This window comes from Nycticebus coucang, chromosome 4 (assembly GCF_027406575.1).
Source record: "Nycticebus coucang isolate mNycCou1 chromosome 4, mNycCou1.pri, whole genome shotgun sequence".
Classification (NCBI taxonomy): domain Eukaryota; kingdom Metazoa; phylum Chordata; class Mammalia; order Primates; family Lorisidae; genus Nycticebus; species Nycticebus coucang.
In genome coordinates this window covers 8,768,409-8,782,740 of record NC_069783.1, presented here as the reverse complement: position 1 = coordinate 8,782,740, position 14,332 = coordinate 8,768,409, and positions in this window count along the sequence as shown.

The following is a 14,332-nucleotide window of genomic DNA, read 5'->3' as shown; positions in this document are numbered from 1 at the left end:
AGCCGCTTGAGCCACAGGCACCCAGCCAGCCTAGCTATTTTTTGGTTGCAGTTGTCATTGTTATTTAGCAGGCTCAAGCTTCATGTATATGTGGCCAGTGCCCAACTCACTGAGCTACAGGTGCAGAGCCATGAGCTCTATATGTTTGACATGATAATCTTTTTTTCACTTATGTATGCTATCCATTATAATTTCTTGATATTTCATTGTCTTTTTTCTTTTTCTTTCTTTTTCTTTTTTTTTTTTTTGCAGTTTTTGGCCAGGGCCAAGCTTGAACCCACCACCCCTGGCATATGGGACTGGCGCCTTACTCCTTGAGCCACATGTGCCGCCCATTTTTATTTTTAATTAAGTATAGGGTTTATTTTGAAATAGTTTATGACATAAAAGAAGTTACAAAAATGGGACAGAGTTCCTGTGTACCCTTCATCTAGGTTACTTCAGTATGTTACACAACCATAGTACATTATCAAAATCAGGAAATTGACATTGGTGTAATATTAACTAAATTATGAACCTTATTTGGATTTCACCAGTTTCTATATGAATTCATGTATGTGTGTGTACATGGGTCTTTGAAATTTTATCACATATATAGATTTGCACAATCACCACCAAATCAAGATATAGAACTGTTCCATCACAACAAAGAAAATCAAACTGGGCGGCGGCCCCACATACCGGAGGTGGTGGGTTCAAACCGGGCCCCAGCCAAAAACTGCAACCAAAAAAAAAAAAAGAAAGAAAATCTATCACTCTGCTCCTTAATAGTCAAATACACTCCCAGTCCTAACTCCTGGCAACCACTGATCTGGTCTCTATCACCAACACTTAGAGAATATTATATGGAATCAGATAATGTGCCATCCCTTGATATTTGGCCTTTTTTTTTTATCATAATGCCCTTGACATACATCTAAGTTATTCAGGGTATCTATGGTTTGTTCCTTTTCACTTCTGAGTAGTTCATATTCCACTGAATGCTCATACCACAGTTTTTTTGTTTGTTTCTTTTTTTTAGAGACAGAGTCTCACTTTGTTGTCCTCAGTAGAGTGCTGTGGTATCACAGCTCACAGCAACCTCCAGCTATTGGGCTTAGGCAATTCTCCTGTCTCAGCCTTCCGAGTAGCTGGGACTACAGGTGCCTACCACAACACTGGGCTATTTTTTGTTGCAGTTTGGCCAGGGCCGGGTTCAAACCTGCAACCCTTGGTATATGGGGCCGTCACCCTACTCACTGAGCCACAGGCACTGCCCTTTTTTTTTGTGCAACAGAGTCTCACATGTCAAGTTCTGCAACATCACAGCTCACGGCAACCTCAAATCTTGGGCTTAAGTGATTCTCTTGCCTCAGCCTCCCAAGAAGTAGCTGGGACTATAGGCACTGGCCACAATGCCTGGCTATTTTTTTGTTGTAGTTGTCATTGTTGTTTGGCAGGCCTGGGCCAGGTTCGAACCCACCATCCCTGGTGTATGGGGCCAGCACCCTCGCTGCTGAGCTACAGGTGCAGAGCCTGCAAAACCATTGTGGTTTTGATTTCTATTTTCAGCATAAACTTTTATAGAGATATTTTAATAAGTTGACAATGTAGAATTTAGAACAAAAATGATACTGTTATCTGCTGCATGTCACATAACCCTACCTGGTGAAAGGTTGAAAAAGTTTGACAAGAGCTTACAGATTCATTCGAGGTGGGACATGATTATGGAAGGCACCTTAATTTTAGTGCCTCTGGATTCAGAAAGACCTAGACTGATTCACACTTCTGACACACCTGGCTGTGTAACTGGCAAGCATGTCAACTCATTGAGCCTACCTCCCTCATCTGTAAAGTGGGCTACTAATACTTCAGAAGTATGTTGTGAGGCCCAGGGGAGAGACTTCATGGCAGACACCCCACAGTGCCTGGCGTATCACAGTCCTCAGTGAATGGCAGCTAATGTGATTGTGACCTTTGCTCCAGGGTTTTCCAAGGCCCCTCCCCCCCCATTACCCATCCTTCAAAAGCCCCATGGTTGACCTGACAAGTCCTGGGGAGCCCTGGGGAGGTGCTGCCCTTCTCTGATGGTGCCTGATAGGCAGCCCAAAAGGTTTATCTCAGCTTGGCCCATGGCTAAGGACAGCAGTACTGGCAAGATTAGTGAGGTCAGACATTGGGCCTGGCAGCTGGACTTTTTTTTTGCAATTTGTGGCCGAGGCTGGGTTTTTTGAACTCGCCACATCATATGGGGCTGGCGCCCTACTCCATTGAGCCACAGGTGCCACCCACCAGCTGGACTTTTTTAAAAACTTGAAGAATCACACTTGGGTTGGGTTGACATAACCAAAAGTGGCAAGACAGCGTTCCAGGAAGTAGAGGAAAGAGCAGAGACTAGAGCCAGGAGGCCAGGGCTTGGTGCCAGTCCTGAGCCACCCAGACTTTCCTGTGTTCTCCCCCAGAGCAGAAATCCAAGTCCCCAGAGGCCCATAGGGTGCCACAGGCCCCACCCCAGCCCCTTTCCCAGTACCTTCCAGTGCCCAGCCCTCCAGCTACAGTGGCCACATTGCTGCTCCTGGGACACTCGAGGCACAACACCAGCAAAGGGGCTCCTCTGGGCTGTGGTTCCCTCTGCCTGACACCCATTCTTCATCTGCGTCATGTCTGCCGAGGGCCACCTTCTCAGTGAGGCCTCACTGAGATCACATAAAATGCCACCATCGACACCCTCCCTGAGCTCTCTGCTCCTGACCACCTGCCCCTGGCTGCCTGCTTCTATTGCACAAATCACCTTCTATTACACCATGTTTACTTCCTGGCTTTCCTCCCTGGGAATGTCAGGGGGACATTTTGGTCTGTTTTGCTCAATTGTGTATCCAGGCACCTAGAATGGCACCTGGCACATGCTGGGAGATGGAGCTCATTTTTTTTTTTTGGGGGGGGGCTTTTGGCCGGGGCTGGGTTTGAATCCACCACCTCTGGCATATGGGACCGGCGCCCTGCTCCTTGAGCCCTGCTCCTTGAGCCACAGGCGCTGCCCAGAGCTCTTTTTTTTTAGAGACAGTCTCACTTTATCACCCTTGGTAGAGTGCCGTGGCATCACAGCTTACAGCAACCTCCAACTCCTGGGCTTAGGTGATTCTTTTGCCTCAGTCTCCCAGGTAGCTGGGACTACAGGTGCCCACCACAATGCCCGGCTATTTTTTGTTGCAGTTTGGCCGGGGCCGGGTTCCAACCCGCCACCGTCGGTATATGGGGCTGGCGACCTACTCACTGAGCTACAGGCACTGCTAAAGATGAAGCTCTTGTTCACAAGGAGTTTGTAGTTAACTGGAAAAACAAAGGAAATACAAATAAAAGTAATTATTTAGTACCACAGAGAAGCTTAGACCTCCTAAATTTTCTAGTAAAAATGTATTGATGTTTCCAAGATAAAACTAACATCTACTCATGGTAGAGGGTGAGGAAAAATACAGAAATAGAACAAAATCGTCCCTGTTCTCATCATCCAGAAATAATCACTGGTCAAGTTTAGATGTATTTCTCTCCTTTTTGATTTGTTAACATTGTCATGGACACTTTTTTTTTTTTTTAATTTAAAGTTAGCCAAATTTAACAGACATTTCTTTTTTTTTTTTTTTAGAGACAGAGTTTCACTTTATCACCCTTGGTAGAGTGCCATGGCGTCACAGCTCACAGCAACCTCCAACTCCTGGGTTTAGGCAATTCTCTTGCCTAAACCTCCCGAGCAGCTGGGACTGCAGGCACCGGCCACAATGCCTGGCTATTTTTTTGTTGCAGTTTGGCAGGGGCTGGGTTTGAACCCACCACCCTTGGCATATGGGACCCACGCCCTACTCACTGAGCCACAGGCGCCACCCTTATCAGACATTTCTTGTTCTTGCCTGCCCAGCACAAACCCCTCCATCTGTAGTTGGCAACTCCCCCAGTTTACGGTATGGACCAGCTGCCCCCATTCTCAGTCTCCATGATTTGAGTGGGCCAATTCCTCACCTGTCCTTGTCCCTAAAGATCTTTGGAGAAACATTTTCTATATCCTTGACCCATCAGGAATGGGCAACTGATGCAAGCCTTACTGAGGAGGCTCAGTCTAGTCTGTGGAGAGAGGAACACAAAGGATGGGTTGTTGGGAGTCCAGGGTGGAAAAGGGAATGGCAGACGGAAACAAGCTGGATTAGTTAGAACATTCTTTTTTTTTTTTTTTTTTTTTTAGACAGGGTTTCTCTTTGTTGCCCAAGCTAGAGTACAGTGATGTCATCATAGCTCACTATAACTTTGAACCCCTGGGCTCAAGTGATCTTTCTGCCTCAGCCTCCCTGGGACTACAGGCGCCCACCACCACACAGAGCTGCCCTGGGGGACCAGACCAAGGGGAAGATATGAGCTGGCCCTTGCTCACATCTTCCCCTTGGTCTTTTCAATACTGCCCCTGAGCCTTTTGGAGAATCACTCTTTGGGGTGGCTTTCCCCTGGCCAGGGATGATTTTCTGAAGCACACAGGACAGCTGCCATCCCAGTTGCAGGTACAGGGTCCTGTGAAGGCCAAGGGACTCTCTGAGCCCCACCCCCAGCCAGATGCTCCCTGATAAAGAGCTCTGGAAAATGTTGTCTGCTCATCTCATCTCCCTCGTGGAGGCCTCATCAGCACAGTGAAGACCCTCAGAAGTCCTAGAAAGAAGCCTGTGTAGCTTCGCTGGACTTAGTCTAAAACTGGACCGGGGAGCCCTTCTCCTGGGCTTCACCCTCTGGCTCTTCCTCTCCATCTGAGGGAGGAGGTGTGGATAAAAGGCCAAAGAGTGCCACTTTCCCTCTCCAGCCTTGAAGACCTTTCAGGGAAGAACCACCCAAACCATTTTCCCAGTGTCATGGATGCATCAAGAGAGAAGAAAGCGGGCGGTGCCTGTGGCTCAGTGATAGGGCGCTGGCCCCATACACCAAGGGTGGCGGGTTCAAACCCAACCCCAGCCAAACTGCAACAACAACAAAAAATAGCCAGGCATTGTGAGGCTGAGGGAAGAGAATCGCCTAAGCCCAAGAGCTGGAGGTTGCTGTGAGCTGTGACGCTATGGCACTCTACCAAGTACGACAAAGTGAAACTCTCTCTCTTTTTTTTTTTTGTAGAGATAGAGTCTCATTTTATTGCCCTCAGTAGAGTGCCGTGGTGTCACACAGCTCACAGCAACCTCCAGCTCCTAGGCTTAGGCAATTCTCTTGACTCAGCCTCCCGAGTAGCTGGGACTACAGGCCCCTGCCACAATGCCCAGCTATTTTTTGTGGCAGTCTGGGGTTTGAACCCTCCATCCTCGGTATATGGGGCTGGCACCCTACCCACTTAGCCACAGGCATTGCTCAAGACTCTGTCTCTTAAAAAAAAAAGAAAAAAAAAAGAGAGACAGAAGAAAGCATTTGAACCAAAATGTGTGTGTATGTGTGTGTTAACATATGTGTTTTTTTGTCCCTCTTTTTTTTTTTTTTTTTGAGAGTCTCACAATGCTGCCCTGGATAGAGTGCGGTGGCATCACAGCTCACAGCAACCTCTAACTCTTGGGCTTAAGCTATTCTCTTGCCTCAGCCTCCCAAGTACACAGGCGCCCACCACAACACCCGGCTATTTTTTGTGGCAGTTTGGCCGGGGTCAGGTTTGAACCCGCCACCCTCCGTATATGGGGCTGGCACCCTACCCACTTAGCCACAGGCACTGCCCAAGACTCTGTCTCTCTCTCTCTCTCTCTCTTATTTTTTTTGAGACAGAGCCTCAAGCTGTCACCCTGGGTAGAGTGCCGTGGCATCACAGCTCACAGCAACCTCCAACTCCTGGGCTCAAGTAATTCTCCTGCCTCTACCTCCCAAGTAGCTGGGACTACAGGCGCCTGCCACAACACCCAGCTATTTTTTAGTTGCAGCCACCATTGTTGTTTAGTGGGCCTAGGCTGGATTCAAACCCGCCAGCTCAGGCATATGTAGCTAGCGCTTTAGCCGCTTGAGCCACACGCACTGAGCCAACTCTGTCTCTTAAAAAAAAAAAAAGAGAGAGAGAGAAAGAAAGTATTTGTACCAAAGTGTGTGTGTGTATGTGTGTGTTAACATATGTGTGTTTTTTTGGTGTGAGAGTCTCACTATGCTGCCCTCTGTAGTACCGTAGCATCACAGCTCACAATAACCTCTAACTCCTGGTCTTAGGAAATTCTCTTGCCTCAGCCTCCCGAGTAGCTGGGACTACAGGCACCCACCACAACACCCGGCTATTTTTTTGTTGCAGTTTGGCCGGGGCTGGATTCAAACCCACCACCCTCGGTATATGGGGCCAGCGCCCTACCCACTGAGCCACAGGTGATGCCCAAACTTTTTTTTTTTTTTTGACAGAGTCTCAAGCTGTCACCCTGGGTAGAGTGCTGTGGCGTCATAACAAACACCAACTTCAAACTTTTGGACTTAAGTGACTCTCTTGCCTCAGCCTCCCAAGTAACTTGGACTACAGGTGCCCGCCACAATGCCTGGCTATTTTTTGGTTGCAGTTGTCATTGTTGTCTGGCAGGCTTGGGCTGGGTTCTAACCCACCAGCTCCAGTGTATGTGGCTGGCACCCTAGCCACTTGAGCTACAGGCGCCAAGCCTTTAACCCATGTTTTTTATATATTTAAAATTTCTTTTATTCCACCAAAAGCTCCATCTTCAACTCTAGGACGCCCAGTGAGTCCAGCTCTCCTTGCCCCCCGGTAAAGACAATGATAGCTGACATTTACTGAGCATACGCCAGGTGTCAGTGTTTGCTAAGAAGTGTTTGTGTCCCAGACTTGAGGTTATTAACGATTATCATCTTTAAACAAATACAGAGCACAATCCTTGGCACACATTAGGTGCTCCATGGGTTGGGTGGAACAGCATGCTGTGGTTTAGTCTTTGGGGCCAGAGATAAAGATCTTACTGAGCTCCATCTTTCCCACAGCCCTCAGCACAGTGCCTTGCACATGGTAGGGCCTGATAAATATTAAATTTAGTGAAGAGTCATTGAAGGAATGAGCTGGTGGGGTGCAGGGAAGGCGAGGGAGGTTAATCAGTCTCCTCTGCCCTGCCCTCCTCAAATACACAGGTGACCCAGATCAAATAGTGCTCTTTTCACACGCCACTCTCACCCCCTCACCTTCTGGGCAGGTGAAGCACACCTCAGCCTGAGTCACCTATACCAGCGATGGCCACCAGAAGGAGCCCGAGGCCCTCACAATTGCTCAAGCTCTTCCTCCAGGCAAAGGGAGGGGGCCGCACTCTCCCCTGCTCTGGAAGAACTGTGAGAAATAGAGGAGGCTGAGAAGCTGGGGCTCGTGCCTACACCTGGAGGCTGAGGGCAGTGACACAGATGTTCATTGTATAGAAGACAACATATATTTTTACGCAGAAGAGGTTTTTTTAATCCACATCATAGTCAGTCATTAGTACAGTCAGTTGAGCGTCAGAAAGAGCCTGCACTGGGGGCGCCTGTAGTTCAGTGGTTAGTGTGCCAGCCCCATGTAGCAGGGGTGGAAGGTTTGAACCTGGCCTGGGCCTGCTAAACAAACAAAACAAAACAAAAAAACTAAAATAAATAAATAAATAAAAAAAATTAAGAAAGTGCCTACACATAGGAACACTGAGGAGGATGGCTTGAGGCCAGGAGTTTGAGACCAGCCTGGACAACATAGCAAGATCCTATCTCTAAAAATATTTAAAAATTAGTGGGGCATGGTGGTGTGCAGCTGTCATCCCAGCTATTTAGGAGGCTGAGGCAGGAGGGTCACTGGAGCCTGGGGTTCAAAGCTGCAGCGAACTGTGATCATGCCACTTCATTCCAGTCTGACAGAGAAACAAAAAAGCACAGATTTGGGGGCCAAGCTGGCTGTGTGGAATCCCCCTTTTCTCTGCTGGCCAGTGGCCATGAGGCACCCCAGCCCTCCTTGGAGCAAGGGCTTGCCCAGTCCTCACACCAGTCCCCAGGGCAGCAGGTGGCCTGTGGCACCTTCCCCCCAGTCCTGTGACCCTGGGAAATAATTTGTAGCCTTTTCAGGCCTCTGCTTACTCACCTGGAAGGTTGCCATTCAGAGTGCATCATCTCTTTCTTTTGGGCTCTGAGCACCAGTTCTATCCATGTGTCCAGTGCCAAGAGACAAAATAAAGTTGTGCCATGAAAGAAGTCCCACCTGTTGTTGGAATAGGTCCTCCAAAATGTCCACTGAATTGATACCAGCCTTTAGCTAATAATATATTCTCAGTTCAGTTATCAAACTTTTCTCATGAATTCCCGGGAATTCCATTGATTTTCTGGGAAAATGAGCTTTGAGTTTTAAGTTGTCTTTTACAAATGCATTTTCAGTGCACAGTTTTTGAGTGCTTATTATGTGCTAGACACTATACTGACTGCTTGACTTGCATAGTCACATTTAACTTTATTCACCTTGCACAACAGGTGTTATGTGTATTAACTCCCATTTGAAAGATGAGGAAACTGAGGCACAATGAAATTAAATCATCCAATAACCAGAGCTATCCAGGTGGTAGAGACTGGACTGAAATCTGAGTGTCTCCAGTTCCAAAGTGCCACTGCGCCATAAAGCTAGCAATTGGGAACGGACCCCGTCTCTGTGCCCAGATGGACAGCATGCACGTGGGTAGACATGGCTCTGCTCTAGAAAGGAAAAACCTACAAAAGAGCAGTGCTGAGGACGATTGTCCCTGGAAAGAGTGGCTGTCACATATCCCTCTCACAATATTCACTGAAGCAATACATAGGTGCTGAGGGCCTGGCACTGTACACACAGTAATAATTCATAAACATAATCACTAAGCAGAGCGAACTATACCTTAGAAGACGGCTATGGAAAGAAAATAGAGCAAAAGAAAGGGGATCTGGAGTGTAGCAGGGGTTTCATTTAAAACAGGACTCTGTGCAAAGAGACCAGAGGAGTGAGATGTCTCCCACCAATGTGAGCTTTTCCCTGGGCGTGACACAAACACAGTGCCCGTAAAGGCCTCACGAACCAGTGACTGGCACCGCTGAGGACAGGTAAGAAGCTCAGGGAGGCGGGAGAGGAATGAGAAAGGCTGAGATCAGAGAAGAAACGGGCCCCTCTGAGAGGCTCTTGGAGGCCATTTTAAGGACTTAGATTCTTACCCTGAAGGAAGTGGGGACCAGTCACTACCTTTTCAACACAGAAGGGACATAATCAAACCTATGCTTTAGCTCCAGCTGCTGAGGTGAGAGCAGACTGCTGAGGGGTCAGGGAAGGAGCAGGAAGGCTAGGAAGAGCACTTCGTGAGAAGTGACCTGAAGGCAGAGCCAAGGGATTTGTTAACGGCCTGAAGTGAGTGTGAGAGAGAGGAGGAGTCAAGGCTAACTCCAAGGCTTTTGGCTGCAGTGACTGGAGTAAAAAGAATTTAATAAATTGTGGTATATGTATACCATGGAATAATATTCAATCACAAAAAAAAGATGGAGACTGGGGCGGCGCCTGTGGCTCAAAGGAGTAGGGCACCAGCCCCATATACCGGTGGTGGTGGTGGGTTTAAACCCGGACCCGGCCAAAAACTTCAAAAAAAGAAGAAGATGGAGACTGCATCTTTTTTTTGAGGATTTTATTTATTATTATTTTTTTATTTTTAAAATGTATTTATTATTAAATCATAGCTGTGTACATTAATATGATCATGGGGCACCATACACTGGTTTTATAGACCATTTGACATATTTTCATCACACTGGTTAACATAGCCTTCCTGGCATTTTCTTAGTTACTGTGTTAAGACATTTATATTCTACATTCAGTAAGTTTCACATGTACCCTTTGTAAGATGCACCGTAGGTGTAATCCCACCAACCACCCTCCCTCTGCCCATCCTCCACCCTCCCCAGATTGCATCTTTTATATTTCCCTGGATGGATGTAGAGAACATCCTCTTTAGTAAAGTTTCTCAAGAATGAAAAAGCAAGCATCCCATGTACTCAATACTAAGCTGCAACTAGTACACTAATAACTACAGGCCCAAACAAGAGGAAAACACAATTAAATTCAAGAAGGGGGAAGGCTGGGGAGGGTTAGGTAAGCACCCACCTGAAAAGTGCGATGCGGGGGGTCTATGGCACATCTCTTGGGTAATGGACTCAACCACAGCTGGGACTTTGTCTTACAAATGCAAACAATGTAACCTAATTGTATGTACCCTTGCATTAATCTGAAATTAAAAAAGAAAAAGAATTTAGAACAATGTGGTAGCATTAAGAAGAGGACAGCTGGCCTCTTAATGTTTCCCCATTACCTCCGTGGACCTGGCTCCAGTGATCTAGGTCTTTTCACATTTACTGGAAAATTGGGAGAAACGAAGAAACAAGGTGACACACAAGGTTATTGACAGTGCACCAAGATATGAGAGCCAGTATCTCCTTTTATTTTCATGAAGAAAAATACGTGGGCTGGGCGTGGGTCATGATTATAATCCCAGCACTGTGGGAGGCCGAGGCGGGTGGATCGCCTGAGCTCACAGGTTCAAGACCAGCCTGAGCAAGAATGAGACGCTGCCTCTAAAAACAGCTGGGCATTGTGGCAGGTGCCTATAGTCCTAACTACTCAGGAGGCTGAGGCAAGAGAATCACTCGAACCCAAGAGTTGGAAGTTGCTATAAGCTATGACTCTCTAGCACTCTACTGAGGGTGACAAAGTAAGACTCTGTCTCAAAAAAAAAAAAAAAGAAAAAGAAAAATAGTGATTTTAAAACTTTACTTTAAAATAATTTTAGAGGAGAGTTGCAAGGACAGCACAGTTTCCATATGCCCTGGCTCCCTTACCGTCAGCATCTCATATAACCCAAGTAAGTGATCAAAAATAAGAAATTAACCTTAGGCGGCGCCTGTGGCTCAAAGGAGTAGAGTGACGGCCCCATATACTGGAGGTGGCGGGTTCAAATCCAGCCCCAGCCAAAAACTGCAAAAAAAAAAAAAAGAAAGAAAAAGAAATTAACCTTGAGCTTGGTGCCTGTAGCTAGGGCGCCAGCCACATGCACCGAGGCTGGTGGGTTCAAACCTGGCCTGAGCCTGCCAAACAACAATGACAACTACAACAAAAAAATACCTGGATGAGGTGGCACCTGTAGCTCAAAGGAGTAGGGCGCCAGCCCCATATACCAGAGGTGGTGGGTTCAAAGCTGGCCCTGGCCAAAAATTGCAAAAAAAAAAAAAAAATAGCTGGACGTTCTGGCAGGCACCTGTAGTCTCAGCTACTTGGGAGGTTGAGACAAGAGAATTGCTTGAGCCCAAGAGTTTGAAGTTGCTGTGAGCTGTGACACCATTGCACTCTACTCAGGGCCACACAGTGAGACTCTGTCTCAAAAAAAAAAAAAGAAAAGAAGAAAAAGAAATTAACCAGGGGCTCGGTGCCTGTGGCTCAAGCGGCTAAGGCGCCAGCCACATATACCTGAGCTGGTGGGTTCAAATACAGCCCAGCCCACCAAACAACAATGACAGCTGCAACCAAAAAATAGCTGGGTGTTGTGGCAGGCACCTGTAGTCCCAGCTACATGGGAGGCTGAGGCAGGAGAATCGCTTGAGCCCAGGAGCTGGAGGTTGCTGTGAGCTGTGGTGCCACGGCAGGCACTCTACCCAGGGTGACAGCTTGGGGCTCTGTCTCAAAAAAAAAAAAAAAGGAAGAAATTAACCATGGTACGACTGCAGACCTGATTCGCTTTCCCTAGTTTCCTCTACTATTGTTGTTCTGGTCCTGATCCCACCTGTATTTCATTGTCCCATCTTCTTCTCCCCAGTCTGTGACATTCCCCATCTTCCCAGGGTAAACGCCTGGCAAGGCCTCCTCCTTCCTTGGGCCCCTCCTCTGGAGAGTTTGCCCAGACCTGACAGGAGCCCAGCTGGGTGGGGTTACAACCCCTCCAGGGAGTCAGCTCCCACACAAGAGCAGCCTGACCCCAGGTTCCTGCTCCTGGCCTTGGCCACTGACCTGGTTCCCAATCACTGAAGCTCTTAGGCTTGGGAACTTCCAATCCCTGGTTGCCAAGGCTACTTCTAATCTACAGAGTTGAGTCTGTAAGGCAGTGAAACAACTCCTTGGGATCCCTGTGTCATGCCCAAACACCAGTGGCTAAGGGAAGGGGTGGCCCTCTTGAGCTCCTTGGGATCAAAGTGCTGGAGTTAAAGAATATGCCAGCCTAGGGCGGCACCTGTGGCTCAAAGGAGTAGGGCTCCGGCCCCATATACCAGAGGTAGTGGGCTCAAACCCAGCCCTGGCCAAAAAATGCAAAAAAAAAAAAAAAGAATGTGCCAGCTTGTCCTGCTCACCTGGTGACAGTGACAGCCTCCCAGCTGGGTTCCACCTTCAGATTTGTTCTTTCCATTCCATTTTCCATGTCTCCTCCCCACAAGCCCCAGGGTAAAAACCAACCTGCTCAGCACAGAGTTCAAGGTTCTTCTGATTAGGACCCACCTGAGCCTCCTCCTCCTCCTGCGTCCTCCCCTCCAGTCTTGTGAGTTTGATTTGCCCTCCTCTCTTGTATCTGTCTCATGAACTCCCCTGTGTCTTTTAAGCTGAAGTTGAATCTGGGTGCAGTGACTCACACCTATGATCCTAGCACTCTGGGAGGCTGAGGCAGATGGATTGCCTTGATACCGGAATTTTGCTCTTCAGTAGCAAGACAGGATCTTGCCACAGATCAGTGGCAAGACAGGATTTTTATTAGAAATTAGAAAGGAGGGCGGCACCTGTGGCTCCGTGGGTAGGGCACCAGCCCCATATACCAAGGGTGGTGGGTTCAAACCCAGCCCTGGCCAGCTAAAACAGCAGTGGCAACTTCAACAAAAAATAGCCGGGTGTTGTGGCGGGCACCTGTACTCCCAGCTACTTGGGAGGCTGAGGCAAGAGAATCACTTTAAGCCCAAGAGTTTGAGGTTGCTGTGAGCTGTAATGCCACGGCACTCTACAAAGAGTGACAGAGTGAAACTCTGTCTCAAAAAAAGAGAAAGGAACACAGAAGTAAAAGGCACCAGAGCTTCTGGTGGGGGGGGGGGAGAACTAACTAACTGGGGGATCTCTACATGGGCTCTTTCGTCTAGGGGTATTAGGTCTTAAAAATTTACACCTGGCCAGGACTTGGCAAATAGAAACATGTTTTCATCATTAATAAGTGTTATGGACAAAGGAACGAATTCAGTCCCTCCAACTCAGGGCAAAAGGTCAGTGTGTTCCCTTCATGATCTTCCCAAGCCTAGGAAAACTGGGGCTCCCTGTCCAGCCTTCAACGCGGGAGAAGCCTGAGCTCAGGAGTTCTGAGACCAGCTTGAGCAAGAGCAAGATCCTATGTCTTTACTAAAAATAGAAAAACTGGGGCAGTGCCCATAGCTCAGTGGGTAGGGCACCGGCCGCATGCACCGAGGCTGGCAGGTTCGAACCCGGCCCAGGCCAGCTAAAGCAACAATGACAACTGTAACAAAAAAACAGCCAGGTGTCGTGGTGGGCACCTGTAGTCCACGCTACTTGGGAGGCTGAAACTAGAGAATCGTTAAGTCCAAGAGTTTGATGTTGCTGTGAGATGTGATGCCACAGTACTCTATGGAGGGTGACATAATGAGACAGGGAAGGGAAGGGAGGGGAGGGGAGGGAAGGGAAGGGAAGGGAAGGGAACTAGCTGGGTATTGTGGCCAGTGCCTAGAGTCCCAGCTACTTGGGAGGCTGAGGCAAGAGGATCTGGAGCCCAAGAGATGGAGGTTGCTGTGACCTATGACATCACAGCGCTCAACCCAGGGTGACTGAATCAGACTCAACCCCCTGCAAAAGATGCAGTTGAAAAGCTGCCTCTTGGGCAGCACCTGTGGCTCAGTCAGTAAGGTGCCGGCCCCATATACCGAGGGTGGCAGGTTCTAAACCCGGCCCCTGCCGAACTGCAACAAAAAAATAGCCGGGCGTTGTGGCGGGCGCCTGTAGTCCCAGCTGCTTGGGAGGCTGAGGCAAGAGAATCGCTTAAGCCCAGGAGTTGGAGGTTGCTGTGAGCTGTGTGATGCCACGGCACTCTACCCAGGGCCATAAAGTGAAACTGTCTCTACAAAAAAAAATAAATAAATAAAAAAAAAAAAAAGAAAAGAAAAGCTGCCTCTTCTGGGAAGTCTACCTTGATGCCCCCAGAACTTTGTATACAACCTTCATCAGCTTTGTCCCACTGGACTGTGTTACTTGCTCACTTTTATCTCCCCATTGGTTACTCCCTGTTGGAGGGTAGAGTTGGTCTATGTCAAATTCTTCTCCCTGGTGCTTAGCACAGTGCACGACAGAGCAGGGCCACAACAAGCGTTTGAAGAACATCCAGAACAC